The sequence below is a fragment of the Patella vulgata genome, chromosome 7 (genome assembly GCF_932274485.2).
Source record: "Patella vulgata chromosome 7, xgPatVulg1.2, whole genome shotgun sequence".
Taxonomy (NCBI): Eukaryota; Metazoa; Mollusca; class Gastropoda; family Patellidae; genus Patella; species Patella vulgata.
Window position 1 is genome coordinate 7480408 of NC_065885.2, and position 12823 is coordinate 7493230.

Sequence of the window (12823 nt, forward strand, 5' to 3'; positions counted from 1 at the left end):
CTTCCATCCAATATGTCAAGTAAATAGATTGAATAAATTGCCACGGTCAAATCGATTTCATGTTTAACAAGACCGGAGGATAAAACGTATTTTTCTTTGTGTAGAGGCAACCATGGAATGTATATCTTTATATCCCTTTCGGGTTGACTAAAGGGACAAAACGCCGAGAGGGGGATATTACAAGGACAAGATGATAGACTAACGCATTACTAATTTCATTTATTTACTGTGGTCACGTGTGCAGGGTTAAGAATTTTACCGCGTCTAACAAGGGTCGTTTTACGTACTCGCCCAATTGTACATGGGAGAAATGCGGGCTTTCCTCCCCACCAGTACCACTGTGACAATATTGTCGAGTCACCTCCATGGGAAATCGGAAGTGACCAATTCAGAATGTTCCTTTCGCACCACGTACATCTGAATTTATTTAGTTTGTCCCCAACAAGTGATTGGAATTCAAAATGTCCACTGTCCAAAATAAATGAAACGCATAGCCGACCACTAATGAGACCTCGTGAATAACAATCCATTTTGGTACATTTAATTTTATACTCCTCTATTTTTCGAACATTAGCCAAACTGAAACATTCGTAAAATGTTGCTGTTTAATTTGACGTAAACTCCGTTATTGATCAATAATCTGTGATATAGACATTCTCGATCAAACGGAAACACATTTGTGATCAAATGAATCTGTCAAAATACGATCTGTCTTTGTTTTTTCCCCGAGTAATGTCAATAAAATCTAAATTTCGTAATAAATCCCGCTCAATGCACCCGATTAGATTTTATTACATACTTCGAGAAGGTATTTGTTGAGTAATAAAACCTTCTAGTAGTTTATCGAAGGCTGGCCGTCCTTACCGCACGGTACAAATAAAACCTTCTAGTAGTTTATCGAGGTTCGGGTGTTTCCAGAGTCCAAAATGGCCGCTTTATATAAATGAGAATTTTGGGGATAACTAACCCGAACCCTAACCCTTTTTAAAAGACTGAACTTGGGTCTAATTTAGTTTTTACTTCTCTTAAAAGGGTTAGGGTTAGGGTTCGGGTTAGTATTCCCCTAAATACTCATTTGTATAAAGCGGCCATTTTGATATGAGTTCTGGCTTGTTCTGGAATTTGTTGCTTCTAGTGGTGATAATATTTGTACCGTGCGGCAAGGACGGCCGGCCCTCGATAAACTACTAGAAGGTTTTATTACTCAACAAATACCTTCTCGAAGTATGTAATAAAATCTAATCCGGTGCTCAATACAGATTCTGGAAGATTTGTGAAACTAATACTGCGATGATGGAAAGCTAATTATGTTTGATCTTAGGATGTTATAGTTAGAGCGACCCCGATCATCGGTTATTCGCGTTGATCTGCTGAAGTTCCATTCTGCTGGTACCAGTGGTGAGATTGCAGGTATTTGATCAGATCAGGTGTTTATTACTTGGCTTCATACAGCAGAATGATGAGATGGGCAGGTGCAGTGGCTCAGCGAGTAGGGCACATGCTCAGTGGCTCAGCGAACAGGGCGCACTAACCAAATGGTTGTAGGGGACGTGTCATAGAATAGGTTGTAGTCGTTCGGTGTGTTATTAGGGTGTGTGTGTGCGCGGGGGGGGGGTGTATTAAAATGTTTCGAATAGAACATCTTTGCATAATCATCGTTCTTTCAATTAGTGATGGGAACCGAGGTGGCTCAGTGAGTAATACGTTGGATTGATAATCAGCTCTCGGATTCGCTCCCGGTGTTGACCGAGAAAATATCCCGGTGCGGTTCCGCTTGTCATTAGTACAAGACGGGCAAAATGTCCTTTATAGCACACTGTATGGCGTATGGCCATGTTCATTTTCCAAGTCGGAGAAGAAAATTGGGATGCTAAACCCCATTTCCTTTCCATTTTGATTTAGTAAGTTTGTCTGGTTATGTTGTCCCATGAATATAGAATATTATTGACGCCATGTTGTCTAATTGGGAACAATGCTTATTGTACTCAGTAATAACAGGAAGAAAGGAACTACACCTTCCACGTCACCACCGGATATAGATCCTGGGTAAATGAGCCGTCAAATTAATACAAACATAGTCCCCTTAACGGAAAGTCTGTGCATTACCATGTTTTTATTAAGTATAGAATGAATAAAATAAGCGAATGTACGGACCTTTGCTATTTTTCTCGTTTTCTCTTATCTAGTGACATTCAATTAATTTTTTTGTATTGTCAGATATCCTTTCACAGTGTCATATAACAACTTTTCATCTTCAACAGAATTATCTGTAAGCTGAAATTCGATCGTATGTCTGTTATCGCTCGTTCCTTCAGGATAACTCGTGTTTTCAATTTTGTGCATCACTTCCCGTACCTTCAAATCTTCGTTACCCATGTACCGTAGTGATGATCTCTATGCTAAAATTATATTTGAAATGTCATGAATTTTCTTATTAGGATCCGCATATTGACTTTAAATAGTCGTGAGTAACGGAATCCCGGTGTTGGCGGAGAACGGTTCCTCATAATTTTCCAGCTTTGCGACGAAAACCAGAGGTCCTTGGTAGACATTGGCATGCACGTAAAAGAACCGTTGGTAATTGAAATTCGATATGTCTGCGATATAGAACCCAATTCCATATATATTCCTGTACACGCTGATGTCGTTGTGACTTTGAATATCCAACCAACCCGAGACATATGACATTGATTAATGGTACTATCATATCTTCATTTATCGAGCATATCGGAGACATGTATACCGAGTTTTGTTATTATTCTGGTGTGACCGAAAAAAACTATCTTTCAAATACTTTGTATAGAATCAGCAATGAATCTCCATTTATCGAACAAATCGGAGACTTGTATACCGATTTTGTTATTATTCTGGTGTGACCGAAAAAACTATCTTCCAAATACTTTGCATAGAATCAGCAACAATAATATTTCATTTTATCTTGATTACAAGTAAATCTTTCTTGATCACGGCATTTACATTCGCCGTTAATCATAATATTCTGATGGGAGTAACTTGTAGGCTAAGTCATCATAACCAATAATTAATTTAATCATCTGAACCGATGGCAATTATTTACCCGCAGTTACCATTTATCCAAATAATGACTGCAAATACAAGTATGACAGGGTGTTTAAGGTCGTGTATACATCATACTTCGTTCATTTTGAGACCAACATCTGGTTACATGTGCAAGGTCCGGATAGTGCTACAATAATTGACCCGTATAGTCTATTGAGTTTAATCCGTTGAAAATTAACTAATATAATCGTCTATTGGCTGCACCATGCGCGCAGTTAACATTGTGAAAAATGGCCAAAGTGGGTACAACAGTAGGCAACCATGTTTCAACGTCTAAGTTATGTCTGAATGCGCATGTGTGGGTAACTTACTCAACCTAATTAGAATTCCATTGTTCAGTGACGTGGTTCGTTCTTGTTGTTTATTTATCACAAAGAAGACTATTTGTCCCATCCACTGGCTTGATAATGGCACAATTATTGGCATATTTCATTAAGAAATATTCTCTCTTGTCAGTGACGGAGGGACTGACAAGGAAAGTTGTCTAGTCGTTCGGATGGGACGAAAAACCGAGGTCCCGTGTACACATTGGCGTGCACGTAAAAGATCCCTTGGCAGTTGGAATTCGATATAAGAGTAGGGCGTAGTGCCGCTGTCCGGGCAAAATTTCCCTCATAGCACACTGTATAGCGTATGCCCGTCTTCATTAGCCCAGGTTAGGAGCAGAACAGTAGGACGTTAAACTCCATTTCATTCATTCATTCATTCATTAAGAAATAAAAGAATAAAAAAAGTAATGCTCCTTTAACTGATATTAAAAACCTGACCCCCGTTTTTATACGCCCACATTGAAATGTGGTCGTATATTGTCGTCGCCCCCGCCCGTCCGTACGTCCGTCGGTCCAGCGTCCACAATTGCTTGTGAGCGCTCTAGAGGCTAAAGTTAATATCTGATTGACTTTAAATTTATACACAGTGTTTAAGGTCTTGAAACGAAGAAGCCTATTGATTTATAGCGATTTCCGATAATTACTGCCAGAGTTATGGCCCTTGATCACTTTGAAAAATCTTGTGGACGCTCTAGAGGCCAAAGTTAATATCCAATTGACCTTAAATTTATACACAGTGTTTGAGATCATGAGACGAAGAAGCCTATTGATTTTCAACGATTTCCGATAATTACTGCCAGAGTTATGGCCCTTGATCACTTCAAAAAATCTTGTGGATGCTCTAAAGGCCAAAGTTAATATCCGATTGACTTTCAATTTATACACAGTGTTTAAGGTCATGAGACAAAGAAGCCTATTGATTTTCAGCGATTTCCGATAATTACTGCCAGAGTTATGGCCCTTGATCACTTCAAAAAATCTTGTGGATGCTCTATAGGCTAAAGTTAATATCCGATTGAGTTATACACTTTGCAAAATCTTGTGATGCTCTAAAGGCTAAAGTTATAATCCGATTGACTTCAGATTGATACACAGAGTTTAAGATCTTGAGACGAACAAGTATATTGATTTTCAATGAATTTTTATCACTTGAACAGTTAAATCCATGATATTAAAAGCTTTGCATACAAAACATTAGCATGGGCAGAAGTTTATAAAAACCAAACAAATTCTAATAGTTTTCTGATAATTACTTCGTGAGTTGTTGCTCTTAATCAGATTTTAGTGTATTATAAATGTTTCATTACCGAAAAAAGTAAAAATATGCGACAACCCTTGTTGACGGCTCGGACGATTTAGTTGCTGTGGGCGTATGTTTCGTTGCCTGGCAACCTATCTTCATTAGTCTGGTTGATGGGATAAAAAATAGGACGATAATAATCATTTCCTTTAATTGTAACATGTATGCTGCTGCGACATTTCGCGCCGTAAACACAAATAATTGCGTGCCATTAAATAAATACTGTGATTATAAATGATTTATATAACATTTGCCTGACATTTGATATAGAAAATCAGCCACCTAGAACAATGCCACATTTCAGTAATTAAAGGGGTGATATGATACAAGAAATGTTTCAATCCTGATTCTCAGTAATTTGTCATTATATATTTAGATACTTTGAAACTTTGGGATGGGTGGTATCCTGCTATATCTCAGGGTAGGTGGTAGCCTACTGTATTTCAGGGTAGCCTACTGTATTTCAGGGTAGGTGGGGTGTCCTACTGTATATCAGGGTAGCCTACTGTATTTCAGGGTAGGTGGTAGCCTACTGTATATCTGGGTAGGTGGGGTGGCCTACTGTATATCAGAGCAGATGGTGCCTACTGTATATCAGGGTAGATGGTAGCCTACTGTATTTCAGGGTATATGGTAGTCTACTGTATTTCAGGGAAGATAGTAGCCTATATTTCAGGGTAGACGGAGTGTCCTACTAAGGGTAGCTGGTAGCCTAATATATTCAAGGGTAGATGGTAGCCCCAGGGAAGATGGTAGCCTACGTCTCATTTTATTACAATTCGCATACATTGCTATATACCAAAAGAATACACTAGACAAATTAAACCATTTATTCACGACCAGTTATGTCATTTTTACATCAGTAAGTATCGAGGTAATGAATTTTTTGAAGCACGATAATTCTAATTATCGCGATAATTTACTCACGACAATAATCCATGATATCGCTATAATTTAATTTTATCAATATTGTTGCAACCTTAAACAATCCATTCTGTATTTCTTTTTCAGATCATAATTTTACGTCATAGCGAAATCTTAACCACGATTACACATGTCAACTAAAGTTGATAACCTCTCGGAGAGAGAGAGAAAGATATATATAAATGGGGTTTAACGTCCACTCAACACAAACCAGGTCATTTGGGGACTAGCATATGGTTCAATTTTAATTAAATAATTCGCTTGCGCTTATGGATCTTTAGCAGTGGGAGGAAACCGGAGGACCCGGAGAAAACCAACGAGGCTGGACAGGCGACCCTACTCCTTGTCACATACAACCCCGGAATCGAAACCACGCCACTTGACTCCGTGACAGACCTTATGATCCAACGCGCACGCGCTAACTATTCGGCCATCCAACCCCCCAACAACTAGACGGTTAAGTGTTATTGTTGAATAGTAAGCGCACGCGCTAACTATTCGGCCATCCAAAGTGTATGGAAAACGTCTTATTTCAGGGATGATACACTTGAATAAGTTATATATATACACGTGTCGTGTTACCTATTTCAGAGATGGTACCCTGGATCAAGCTATAAAGTGTATGGAAAACGTCTTCACAGCCTGCATACAACACAAACAAACCGACAGTCTCGAAAAACTTGTCAATATTGAAAGATGGAGAACCGGCATGAACCTTCTGTGTGATAATATAAACGGTATTATATAATGATTATTTAATTATATTCGAACACCCATTTATTTAGGATAATTATAGTAGAATTGTATTCTTTTAAATGCAGTGATAGCATTTGACAGCGCAGCTGTCTAGTCGTTCGAATGGGACGAAAAACCGAGAACCCGTGTATACATTGTCGTGAACATAAAAAACAATGTATCCCTTACAGTTCGAATTCGAAAAAAAATAAGATTAAGCCATAGTGCCGCTGCCTGGGCAAAATGTCCTCCATAGCACACTGTGTGACGTATGCCCATCATCATCAGCCCAGTAGGATCAGAACAGTAGGACATTTCATCTTCGTATTAGACAACAGTCCCACGCCAAATATGCATAAGGAAATCAAACACAAACACACAGTGTGCCAAATAAATTTCTCAATGAATCTCATTTTAATACACGGGTGACCAATTAAAAGTGGGTGAAAAAGTAGATTGGATTGTCGATTCTCATATTCCCAAAGGGAAATAACTCTCCTCGCAAGCCGATTGTGAGAATAATTGATTTTTGCCGAAATAGCATGTTAATGGAAACATTGGGTGAAGTCAAATGTGGTGTAGAAGTTAATTTCCATTTTAAAACTAAATGTGTTTCTGAAAGTGTAGATCTGAATTAAAACGTTGAAGAATGCAAGTTTTTATTTCAGTTTTACAACACTTGATTGTGTTAAAACCTTGCATGTCGGATGTTTTTGCAATTCTGTAATTTATCACTGTAGAAATTCCAGCTTAATCATGTTGCCATGACAGTTCTATATAGATAGAGTCTCCATTCAAGTGCCCGCGCCCATGTCTTCCCTGTACATTAAATATTGTAAAGGAGGCAATGGGGTGGTTAAACTGTAGTATTACTGATTACAATACGATAACTCTACTTTGTTATGACCTTTAGAAACATTAAACCAATGTACTGTTAGCGTGGTTACTCCCGAAATGGCCTGGATTGTGTTACTTTGACAGTTCGCACGGGCGGAACAAGGTTAACCGTTCATTCTCCTGTAGGGGATCACGGTGGTTAAGTATATGACGCTGGCTCGCTAGCCTGGAGGTCGGGTGTTCGATCCCTGCATTGGCCGAGAAAAATCATCCAGATTTCCCAGCGTGCCCCCCCCCCCCCCTGTCAGTGATGCAGGACTGACGTGCACGCAAATGAAATGAAATAAAATAGGGTTTAACGTCCTACTGTTTTGCGCCGAACTGGGCTAATGAAGACGGGCACACGCCATACAGTGTGCTATGAGGGAAATTTTGCCCGGACAGCGGCACTACGGCCTACTCTTATATCGATTTTCAACTGTCAAGGGATCTTTTACGTGCACGCCAATATGTACACGGGACCTCGGTTTTTCGTCTCATCTGAATGACTAGACAGCTGTCCTTGTCAGGCCCTCCGTCCTGCATCACTGACAAGGGGCAACCACGCCGGAAAATCTGGATGAACTTTCTCGGCCAATGTAGGGATCGAACACCCGACCTCCAGGCTAGCTGACGTGCACGTAAAAGATCCTTTGACAGTTGGAATTCTATATAAGAGTAGGCCGTAGTGCCGCTGTCCGGGCAAAATGTCCCTCATAGCACACTTTTTGGTGTATGCCCGTCTTCATTAGCACTGTTCATTAGCAGAACAGTAGGACGTTAAACCCAATTTCATTTCATTCTACTGTAACTAGGTCTGGTCTCGAGAAGTGAGAAGAAACACGATACAATCATGTCGAATTCGTGTAACATCGCTGTATAATCCCACCGTAGGCATTAACATAGCTGTATTTGGCAGGAAGTGGAAAGAGGGTGCGCGACCATCTTCACCCCTTCCCACATCTGTGTGCGGATCATGTTCTAGTAGACATTGGAGATTTGCGGGTCAAAATATTCAGATCAAAATATTGAATGGTTCTGAACTGAATCTTTAGCTTTGATTTCATTGTTATAGATTATCCAGACACTTATTTTGCGTGGAATTTGGAGAGTTATGACCAACTCCATAATGAAGAATTTAGTGGTACTAAGCTACTAAGCTATTAGATAGTTGTGCAGGACTCTGAGTAGTTCCGTTAGGAACAGTGCCCGATCGGACGATTTTCACTCACCGTTCCTATGCGTCCTAATATTAAACTGCAATATGAAAATAATATCGCTTTAACCCCACCTATGTTCTAAGCAAGGCTATTTTGGAATCCCTATTGACTATTTGTCACCGTGATTCTTCTTTTTTCACCAAAAGGAATCATTTCTTGACACATTTATATTAATTCCAAACTGTTTTCAAGAAAAATTGTGCGAGACAGCCATGAACTCGCGACCTAAGGTTTGCGCAAACGCGAGTTTCATAATGGCGGACCAAATCGAACGTCGCTTACAATGATGTAATTTGAATGAAATTGGAACTATTATAGCAAGAACGGTCAGTTCTTAATCTAAGTCTTACATAATGCATTTTCAACTTTTAAAATCAGACACGCCGAGGATTTAAATGCGTTTCCAACAAAATGATTTTTACTGTTGATTGTACTTGAAGTCTATATTTAAAATCAGACATGCCGAGAATATATATGATGTTTATAATTTCAGATTTGATCGGAAATGATCAATGTATTCGTGATGCTAATGTACAGAGCCAGGTTTGTGTATCTCGGGAATCTACAGAATTTCGAAGCAAGTTAAAGATTAAAGTTATGGGTGGTGAAACAAGTCCGGATGAGATTATGACATTTAGTTGCATGTAAGTTGATGACATTAAAGCACTCGGCCACGCGTTACCTCCAAATACATGCTGGCTGATGACGTTATAAACTCGTATTTACCGTAATCACGACACTATCGGGCCCCAAGTTCACAAAGCATTCTCAGACTTAAGTTAAGAATTTACTCAAAATTGTTTGCCTTATTTTAACTAAAATATAGCCCTTTATAAAACTTTTGTTGTTTTAATGCATCAACTATATCAATAAGAAACTATTTGCCAAGTTTTGTGTTTCTAGATCAAAGATATTTCTCATAAACAGTGATTGAAAGTTGAGTAAATTCTCAACTTAAGTCTGAGAATGCTTTGTGAACTTGGGGCCAGAACTGCCATTAATCGGAGTAATAGATGATATTGTTCAGTATTCCTTTCAACAGAAATCTTGATATACACGACAATGTGTTTACGTGCACCAGAATAAAAGGATTCGCAAATTGTAACCATGGAACGACGAGCTGCTGCCATCAATCAAAGAGATATTACATTTGTTAGTTTAAAAATGCTTTGGTTGTTTCTTTTTCAGATTTGCCGATAGAATAGTCGGGTGTACGAGAAGACTATTATCTGATTATTGTCCAGCCAATGTTAGAGATGTTATGACGGGAGTGGTTCAATCCTTTATGCCACCTATCTGTGATCCTTATTGGGGCAGTGCCACGTCCAACTCGAATGTACCTAAAATATCACTATCAGTGATCTTCATATCGTGTGCTATTATGGTGAATTTTTGTTAATATTGTTTGTTGGCCTTGCCTGTGTTTAATCCGCCCCAAGACAACATTGGACTAACTCGCTGAAAACATATTGGACTAAGTTTCATTGTGTTGACTATCGGTTGATGTTATTTTGGTTCTGTGCAAATTCAACAGCTAGACTACATTTGAATAATTCTCCTAAAAGACAATTGGCCAAGTTTGATTACTTTGTGATTTCCTGGTGTCTTGTTTGCTGTATTAAACAGATTCTCCTAGAGGCGACCTTGGATAATATTGATTAATAAGGCTTACTTAGACACAACCCCGGGAGAAAGACATTTATTAATTTGGCTGTTTATTTACTGATATATATTTTCCACGTCGTATTTGGCCATCTACCCTCTTCCCATTCTCGGTATCCCCAGTTGTGTCGTTTTCCTTCTTATCCACTAACCCCTGTGTTCATCCATAGTCAAATTATTCGCCCTTGGATGTAAACTTTTGGTTGGTTCGTAGAAGCAAGCTACGATCAAGGGTAGATTATATGAATGCGTGAAAACCACGTTGATTGACCCAGCGGTTAGTGGAGTAGAACGCAAGGATACCACGGGGGATACCGAGAATGCGCTCTTCATTGATCTTCAGTATGCAGGGATAATTTTTAAAAAACCTATTTACACTGACCTTTTGTCGCATTACAGCGCGAAATGTACAGGCAAGCCACATACACGTTGCTCTGTTTCTGCAAATTGTCGCTGAATTATAACACTGAACAAACTCGTCATAAATATATCATTCAAGACAAGGCGACATTAACTATTATTGTATTGGTTTTAAACTAATTCCCACTTGGGCATCATCCGAACGCTGGCAGACACACTCGGTAATGTCATATGAACCGTCCCTTAGTCATGTGATGGATTTGACCAGGATCATTTGTTGATTTTGAAATTTGTATTATAGTGTATATAGTTTATCAAACATGTTCTGTTTCCTGTCAGGGGCCCATTTCATGAAGCACGATAACAGTGCTTACAGTAAAATATCTCATTTACATCTATCTTGTAAAAACGGTATCTTGGTCAGTTTGCAACAGATAAATCTATTAAAATCAATTGTCACATATCAAATCCACTGTGGCCATACCCCGTTCAGTGTTCCATACAAATACATTTTATTGCGGTTCTAAAATGCCAAATATATCATCTTATGATGATACATTCTTGAATTGGTTGACACAAAAGGCCTTCTAAGGAGAGCGTGACATTTATATGGTAACCAAAGCTAAAACAGCCTTCAATCATTCTTCTGAGATGAAAGTAATATTCTATTAGGTGAGATTTTTGTTGTTAATGGATGGCATTCAAACAGTCCCGAATGATTGACCCGGCCGACATGCTGTTATTAGAGGCCCTGTCCAATATATCGTAAGGATGCCATTGCTTGTAAATATCCATTTCACGTTTATATATTTAAAGTTACAAGTTCATATTTTCTAAGAAAGTCAAAACATAATTATGTCTATGTCTTTTGCTCAATAGGTTGTCAACTCACTATTATACTATCATAGGTGTCATTCTCACACTTAACACTCATTTATACCGGAAATAATAACACAGTTACCTCCCTTGTTTTCTATTCTCCACCATGGAGTAGCTATCTTCAAACGTTTGAATTTGAAGAGGAAAATGATATTTTTGCCAATTTCTCAACTGGCAATAGTGAATTATAGGATTATTCTTTAACAAGGTAGGACTGTTTATAGATACCATCTATTTTAAGGTTTTATTTTAATAAATTTTAAAAATATAACTTAAAAATATGAAATTGCAACTTTAAAACAAGGTGTTGGTAACCATGACTTTTTAATATATGTATATTTATTGTCAACGACCTTGACACCAATCTGATTAAAATACAGATCTATATTTCGTTTCGTTTTTTTTTTACACTTTCGATGACCTACACCACATGAAGATCTGACCAGTTGTAGTAAAAGGTCGCGTCGGAAGTCGTACGAACGGCTTTTGACCCTATGGCGTCAGACATTGATTAATCAATCAGCGTTGACGTTGCTAGTGGTTTATCCACAGTTTCCGTGCATCGGACGCCAAGAAGTCGCTGTTACAGATGGTTTCATAGGTTAATCCCTCACGCCATCAAGAACGCAGGTTATATAACAACTCTTCCAGATTCCATTGTAGAACAGACACGTAAAACGAAATTTTGAACTATAATAAAACGAAACGAAATAGGATCTGTGTTTTAACCAGATTGCCCTGAAACCAGATTATGTGGAATATAGTAGCACTTGCTTCATTAAGCCTTATGTTGTCGTGCACACGTCAAGTTATATTTTTTCATATTTTGTAAACTATAAAATAGCAATCAGGATTTCCTGTATTAGTAAAATGACCTAATAAGGCGTTATGGCACCGATCTTATTATTTGCCCTACTTACAACGTTATAAACAACAACGGTTTTTCTATCCACTTTGACATCGTGGTTTACATGTGGTGTATTTGTGAATTTCTTGTTCCATGAAAAACATGGAAAGGGGGATGTTAGTAAGGTGAGGAGTTATCTCCCTTGAATTGAAACATGTCTGTATAGTCCATCTTGTATATAAATAATGTTAATATGTAAATTATTTATCTTGTACATCTTTGTAACACCGAATGACATAAACTACATTCTAATTATATCAAATCTCGTTATTTTTTCATGTAAATTACTTCGGTCACTGAAATGAATTGGAGTTTAACGTCCTACTGTTCTGCATCGACTGATGAAGACGGGATTACGCCATGTGCTATAAGGAAAGTTTTGTCCGGACATCGGCACTACCGCCTACTCTTATTTCGAATTCAAACTCCCAAGTGGTCTTTTACGTACACAGGATCGGTTTTTTGTCCCACCCAAACGACTAGACACTGCTCCTCGTTTGCACCGCTGACAATCACGAAGCAGGTCTCGACTAACACCGGAAGCGCACCGGAG

At 38.5% G+C, this 12823-nt stretch overlaps 1 long non-coding RNA gene across 1 annotated transcript in view; it reads left to right on the forward strand.

Annotated features, from left to right (window-relative positions):
• The window catches only part of LOC126826963 (uncharacterized), a 54871-nt gene extending 42339 nt beyond the window's left edge, over positions 1-12532 (forward strand). The window contains exons 4-6 of the long non-coding RNA XR_007682485.2: positions 6223-6368; positions 8956-9106; positions 9651-12532. This is a non-coding gene — a long non-coding RNA (uncharacterized LOC126826963). The remainder of the gene's footprint in view (positions 1-6222; positions 6369-8955; positions 9107-9650) is intronic.
• Positions 12533-12823: the final 291 nt, after the last annotated feature.